The following is a 7,157-nucleotide window of genomic DNA, read 5'->3' as shown; positions in this document are numbered from 1 at the left end:
CATAAGCTTTCGGATTAGAAAAACTTTGTGCTTCTGACAGGTTTGGGCAAGAAAAACTGATGTAATGGCATCGGCTGTCTTGCTTTATAGCAGTGTCGACCTGATGTCAGTCTACAGGCGATAGCAGCTGACGCAGAAAATCATTGACTCTGTTATTCGGGCCGGCCGAGGGCTACCACAGCAGGGATAACCCAGAGGTGATGACTGCAACAGTGAATACACTCTAATATCTACATTTATGGTACATTTACGCAACTATACTTTCTCCCTTCTGTTTCAACTGGCTAAGGGCAATACGTTTCCTCACTGGATGGATCTTGTCACAAAGGACCAGATGTTTCACATTCACTCTCATTTGTCCAGTTTGATTTGACACATTGGATGATGCAGTTTTGATCCCTTTTAGACGCCACTTTTCTGAGGATGTGCTGAGGGTTCTACAGAAGGCCAAGAAACTCACTACTAGAAAATCCTATATGGCTAAATAGAAAAGATTTTCTGTTTGGTGTGTCAAACATCACCAGGATCACTTCTTGGTGGGCGTCTTTCTTCATCCTTTCTTGTTTCAATTTCCATGCTGGCCTAATATATTCTTCTGTTAAACCTCACTTGTCAACAGTCTCTGCTTGGCTGCACTTGAATCCACCACTGGCCTCTCTTTCTGAGGTCAGATAGTTCCTTAAAGTTATCCTTCATATCACCCCCCCCCCCCCACAAGAAAACCTATTTTTCCATCTTGAGACCTTAATTTTGTCTTTGAAAAATTGACTCTGGCTCCTTTTGAGCCCACTTCTTCCTTTTTGCAGCACTATACCTGGAAGATTGTTTTGTTACTTGCTGTTACTTCAGCCAAGAGAGTTTCTGAACTTAAGGCTCTGAAGGCAGTTTTTCCTTATGTATATATATATATATATATATATATATATATATTAAATATTATATATCTATATATATATATATATATATATATATATATATATATATACACACACACACACACACCTCTTTATACATTAATATATATATATATATATATATATATAATTATATATATATTTATATATATATACATATACACACACCTCTTATAATATATATATATATATATATATATATATATATATATATATATATATATTATATGTATGTATACCTCTTTGTGTAATATTTTATATATATATATATATATATATATATATATATATATTTATATATAATATTATATAAAGAGGTATACATACACACACATATATAGGTTCATAGGTTCATACTAGGCTGTCTGCCCTAGGGCAATTATAAGCCTAGCCAGAGTGTGTTTGGCTTTCGCCACCCATTTTAAATTAATTTTGCTATTCCCTTTTTCGAGGTTAGTATACTGTGCCTCTGTCTAACAGTGACACAGAAGTGATACCCGGGGTGAACCTACGATCTCCCATCCACTCATCAAGATTCCTCTTGAAGAGAGTCAATGAGGGACTCTGCCTAACCTGGACTGGGATTTTATTCCAGAGTGAGGGGAGCCTCTGGGTTATGAATCTGTCCCTCCAGCATGTCCTATTTATTTCAGTGCTGAGGTTCAAGTCTCTCAAGCGCGTAGCTCGATGGGATTTAGATTTTCTGAGGTGCAGCATGTCCATTAATTCCGGGTTGGTCATGGCTTTATACGTCAGGCACAGATCGCCTGTGAGCAGGCGGTATGCCACTGAGTAGAGCTGGAGTTTCTTTAACCGGTCAGCATATGGCATCTGTTTGTGCCCTTTGATCCTCTTGGTGAGGTACATTTGGGGTCTTTCCATTTGCTGCAGGTGTCTGGTAAGGTACATCCCAAAAGGGGCATTGTACTCAATTATGGGCCTGATGAGGGATGAGTAAAGAGGCATGATGACCTCCCCTGATCTAGATGTGAATCCCTTCTTGATTAGGTGAGCTATATAAAATGTTTTTCTAACCACTTTGGCCATGTGGTTTTCAAATGAGAGATTGCTATCAACTTGGGTCCCCAGGTCCCTAATTACTTCTTCCGTATTTAATGGATTACCACCTATGTGGTAATTTGTGGGCACTTTGTTTTTGCCAAAGGGGATGACTATACACTTTTTGGTGTTTAGCTTGAGGCCATGGCTCTGGCACCAGTTGTCTGTTTCTATGAGGCCCTTTTGTAGGATGCTTGTGTCGGCTGGAGAGTCTGTTATGGCACCTAGTTTGCAGTCATCTGCGAACTTGGTCAGCCACAGTCCTTCCGTGTTGGCCTGTATCTCCGAGAAATATATACCGAACAAGAGAGGCCCCAGGACTGAGCCATGTGGGACGCCACTTGTAACTGGTTTGGAGTCTGACATGGCTCCAGCAATTCTAACCATGTGGGTTCTGTCCTTGAGCCAGTTTGCAACCCATCTAGTGACATAGGGGTTTATATTTAAGCTGGTGAGCTTATCTATAATGCCCGAGTGGGGTATTGTATCGAAGGCTTTTTATGAGGTCCAGGTAGGCTGTGTGGACCACTTTCCCCTCGTCAATGGCCTTGGTGACTGTTTCAAAGAAATCAACCAAGTTTAAGAGGCAGGATCTGCCCTTAACAAAGCCGAACTGGGTAGGATCCAGTGTCTGTAGGTCCCCAATATCTTTATTTATGAGGTCCATGATGATCCTTTCCATAGCTTTGCAGACCAAGCTAGTCAGGCTTATGGGGCGATGGTTTCCAGGATCCATTGAGGCACCACCTTTGTGGAGAGGGACCACTGTTGCTGTATGCCACTCTTTGGTTACATATCCTGTAGTAAGGCTGAGATTGAACAGTAGTTTTATGTTTGCGTTTAGCTCTTCTTGGAGTTCATGTAGGACGCAGCCTGGGACACCGTCTGGTCCCACTGATGCTGTGTTTTTTGCTTTGGAGAGGGCGGCTCTTACCTGAGCATCTGAGATGTCAGGGGGCAGCACTCTGCTGGGATAGATATTTGCCCTTTTGGTGGGGAGGGGGGAGAGTTTGTGCTGAACCTGTCAGCTAGGATGTTGGCAATGTCTGTGGGTTTGGTGTATTTTGTCATTTTGGACTAATTCTGAGCATTTCTGGGAATTCCCACCCAGGTTCCTAACAAAACTAAAGAAAGCCTTGTGATTTTCTTTAGTGTCCTGTGCAATTTTTCTCTCGAAGCTGGCCTTAGACGATTTTATGAGTGCCCGTAGTTTTTTGCTAATACTGATCAGACAAAGAACACTTTGAGGAAATAAGGCTGCAGATTGTAGTTCGTAGAATTTAATGAGGCAACAAAAAATACATGAACGCTTAACACTCTCCACACTGCGTTTTCGTTTCACTTTTGACTTCTTCAGACAACATAAAGAAACTCAATACAAAGCCCTTAAATACTCAAATCACAAGGTCAATCACACAATTAAAAAACAATTAATTAAATGCAGGTGCTAGTTTTATAATATTGGTCAATACAAAGTTCAAGCTGGCAAAAGAAAATAACATGCACAAAGAAAAACTTTTTGCCCATGTAATGTGTCTTCATTTATATAATGCTGACCAACTACCCTATGCAGATCTTATAAAACATAAAAATATAAATAAACTACCTTTAATACTACTAAATAGTAAATGCTACTAGGAACTGCATTAGAATAAAAAATCTTAAATACATTTTTAATACTTTGGCACCATCAAGTGGAAGAAACCTGAACACTTATAAAAATTACTTATATTACAATTAAATAAATCAATAAATATTATAAATAGTTAAATAACACTCTATTTCTCAATTATAAAACTTTATATCTAACTTTGTATGAAAAATTGTTGAAAAATGTATTTAAAAAACTTTAAAAAATGTATTTAAAAAGATTAATATTAGAAAATATCTATAAAAAAATATTTCATTATATTAAAACCCCTTTTAAAGCTTAGCCACCCTCATTTTCAATACAGGAGTTATAGAAATAACATCATTCAGGCCTGGCAATTTATTAGCCTCCAAATATAATTGCCATAATAACTCCTTATACTCTATAGATGTCTCCCATTGGCCTCCCCTAATGTCCTTTTCAACTACCTCCAGAACAAAAAAATTGTAAACTGCTGAGGGACAATCCATTTTATGTCAATACAATGCATTTTTAGGATTGTTTGTTCTAATTTCGTAATATTGTTCATAAATCCTATTTTTTAGCTTCCTTTCGGATTTTCCAACATAAAATGCCTCACATACTTTACATAAGGCAATATAAATAATCCCATTTGTATCAGTTAGAAAAGTTCCTACTCAATTAAAATATCCCTACTTTTTATATAAATTGCATTCTTTACACAAATATGCGTGCATTGAGAACACTTTCCACATTTATAAGTCCCTACTTCAGTTCTTTTGTTCCTATTCAGTCCTTTATTCCCTTCAAGGATGGATTTTAAATTCCTGCCTTTACGATAAGTACATCTCAATGGTTCCACAAAAAGGTGGCTAAGGTCAGATAACTCACCAAATTTCGTCCATTCTTCCTCCAAAATTTTTCTAATCTGAACAGCTTGTCCACAATAATCAACTATAAAATTGTTTTCTCCTTCAAAATTATACAAGGTGTTCTTGAATTTTTCTATCATCTTTCTTTTACCTAATATGGGTTCAAATCTCCCCATTCTACCCTCCCTAACTTCCTTCTCAATATTTTTGACCAATACTGATGGATACCCTCTCTGAATGAACATTTTATAAAGTATGTCACATTCTTCATTAAAATCTATTTCCCTCGACGTCATTCTACTTGCTCTTACATACTGCCCCTTTACAATCCCTTTCTTCTGATGGTAGGGGTGTGCACTCCCATAAGGCAAGTAAGAATTGGAATAAGTTTTCTTTCTATGTACCTTGGAAAAATATCCATTTTCACTTTTGCCTACATGGATATCCAAAAATTTTAATTCATTCCTATCACCTTGAAATGTAAATTTAAAAAAAACTGGTTGATTCTGAAATGTGTTTGAAAAATAATTGGAAGTCATTATCCGTGCCAGTCCATATAAAACACACATCATCAAGAAAACGCTTATATAACTTCCAACACGAACTAAACTTCGAATTGATAATAAATTTATTTTCCCAAGCTGAAAGTATTATATTCGCATAAGTAGGGGCGCATCTAGCACCCATTGCTACCCCCTGAATTTGTTTAAAAAATTCACCTTCAAAATGAATAAAATTGTTAGAAAGCACTAAGTCCATAAGAGTAAGAATCAAATAGAATTCATTATTGTCAAACTTCCCATAATTTATCAAGGCCTCTTCAAACAATTTCATTCCTTCATCATGAGGTATGGATGAGAACAAGTTAATAATATCTATTGTATAAAAAATAATATCTTTATCAAAAACCTCTTGAGAGAGTTGTTGCAGTAATTCCCATGAATCTTTCACCACTCCATTCCCTGTAGTAGAAAGTACCTTCAGTTTTGTGTCCAGCCATTTTGCTATGGGTGCTGTGACTGAATTCTTTGAAGCCACTATTGGTTGCATGGGTGGGCTTACTATGTTTTTATGCACCTTGGGTACCCCAGACATCGTCGGAACCTTGGGTTTCTCAACATGTAAATACTGGAATGTTTGTATATCAATCGAGCCTTCTAATAATAAATCATTGAGTATTAAATAAACTTTTTTATTCCCTATATTTATCTCATGTAAGGAGGCTCTGAGGTACCTTTCTTCATTTTCCAGTATTTGCATCATTTTATCTTCATAGAACAAATGATCCATTACAACCATCCCTCCCCCTTTGTCAGGTTTGGAAATTCTAATAGTCTTATCATCATTTAAGTTATTCAATAAGATATTCTCTTCCTTGGATAAGTTAAATGCTATTTTATTTCTCCCCAGCTCTTTCCTAATCCTTTTTTCCATTAGTGTTTCAAAGTTTTTCAGTTGGGGATGCGGGGGGTGGGGGTGGGGGGGGGTTAAAAGTACTTTGTCTCCTAAATGTTTCACTTCCAGGTTTATGTAAATTCTGCCCTTGATATAAGATCTCAAAATTTTTCTTCCTAAGGAAAAGCTTCAAATCTATCAATACTTTCCTAATATCTGCTTTTCTATTGGGCACAAATTTTAACCCTTTAGAAAACAATTTAAAATGTATATCCTGAATGGTTAAATGGCTATAATTATAAATATTATAGCCTAAAAAACTATGCAGGGGTCCTTCAACAACTATCTGTTCGCTAAATTGAGGTGAATTAATCTGTGTCTCAGCTACCATCGTTGGTATCCCCTGTTGTAGTTGCATATTTAGCCAAACTGGAGGCTGAGCTCTCTCAACTCAGGACTGGCAAGACCAGACAGGAGGAGAAGGCAACTACACACACCACAAAACCAGCCTCACATAATGCTACCACTTCACTGAATCAAACACATAAACACACAAAGACATACTCGGAGGCTTTGAGTAAAAATTTACCTAAACAGCAGAGGCCTCCAAAGCAGACACCCAAACAACTGCTACCTCAAGACACCCTACAAGCAACACATAAACCACAAAAGCAGTGTGCAAAGCAGTCACAGCCCTTAAGGCCAAATACAACATCAAACATACTTGTCATAGGTGACTCCATAGTCAGACACAGTGACGTCCCACTCACCAGGCTGAACAAGGAGAGGGTCACAGTAAGCTGCCTATCGGGCTAGAATCCACCACATAACACAAGCACTCCCGGGTCACTCCACGGCAAGTACAAATATGACACAGTCATTGTCCATGCTGGTGTGAACGACCTGAGACGACCTCCCTGGACTACATGAAAGAGACATAGAGGAGCTCTCTGATTATGTAGCCCAGGCAGGTATGACCCTAACCCTGAGCAGTATCCTTCCTTTACCAAGAATGATGCCACAATATAGAGACAAGATGATCAGCTTTAACAATTGGCTTAATGTCTGGTGTCATTCAAAGGGGATCCAGTGTCTGTCTGCCTGGGATGACATGCTTGACAAGCCACGCTGCTTCGCAAGGGACGACTTGCACCTGTCACCCCTGGGATTCCGGATATTGGCTAAGGCTCTTGCCACCCCATAGTGCCTTTTTAGGCAAGGCTCAAATTCTAAACCTACCACCCTAGAAAACAACAATGGGAAGAAACTGAGGGTAATGCTGCTCAATGCCAGAAGTCTAAATCT

The sequence above is a fragment of the Protopterus annectens genome, chromosome 7.part0 (assembly GCF_019279795.1).
Source record: "Protopterus annectens isolate FY-2018-M chromosome 7.part0, PAN1.0, whole genome shotgun sequence".
Taxonomy (NCBI): domain Eukaryota; kingdom Metazoa; phylum Chordata; order Ceratodontiformes; family Protopteridae; genus Protopterus; species Protopterus annectens.
Note: the sequence above shows the minus strand (reverse complement) of the source record.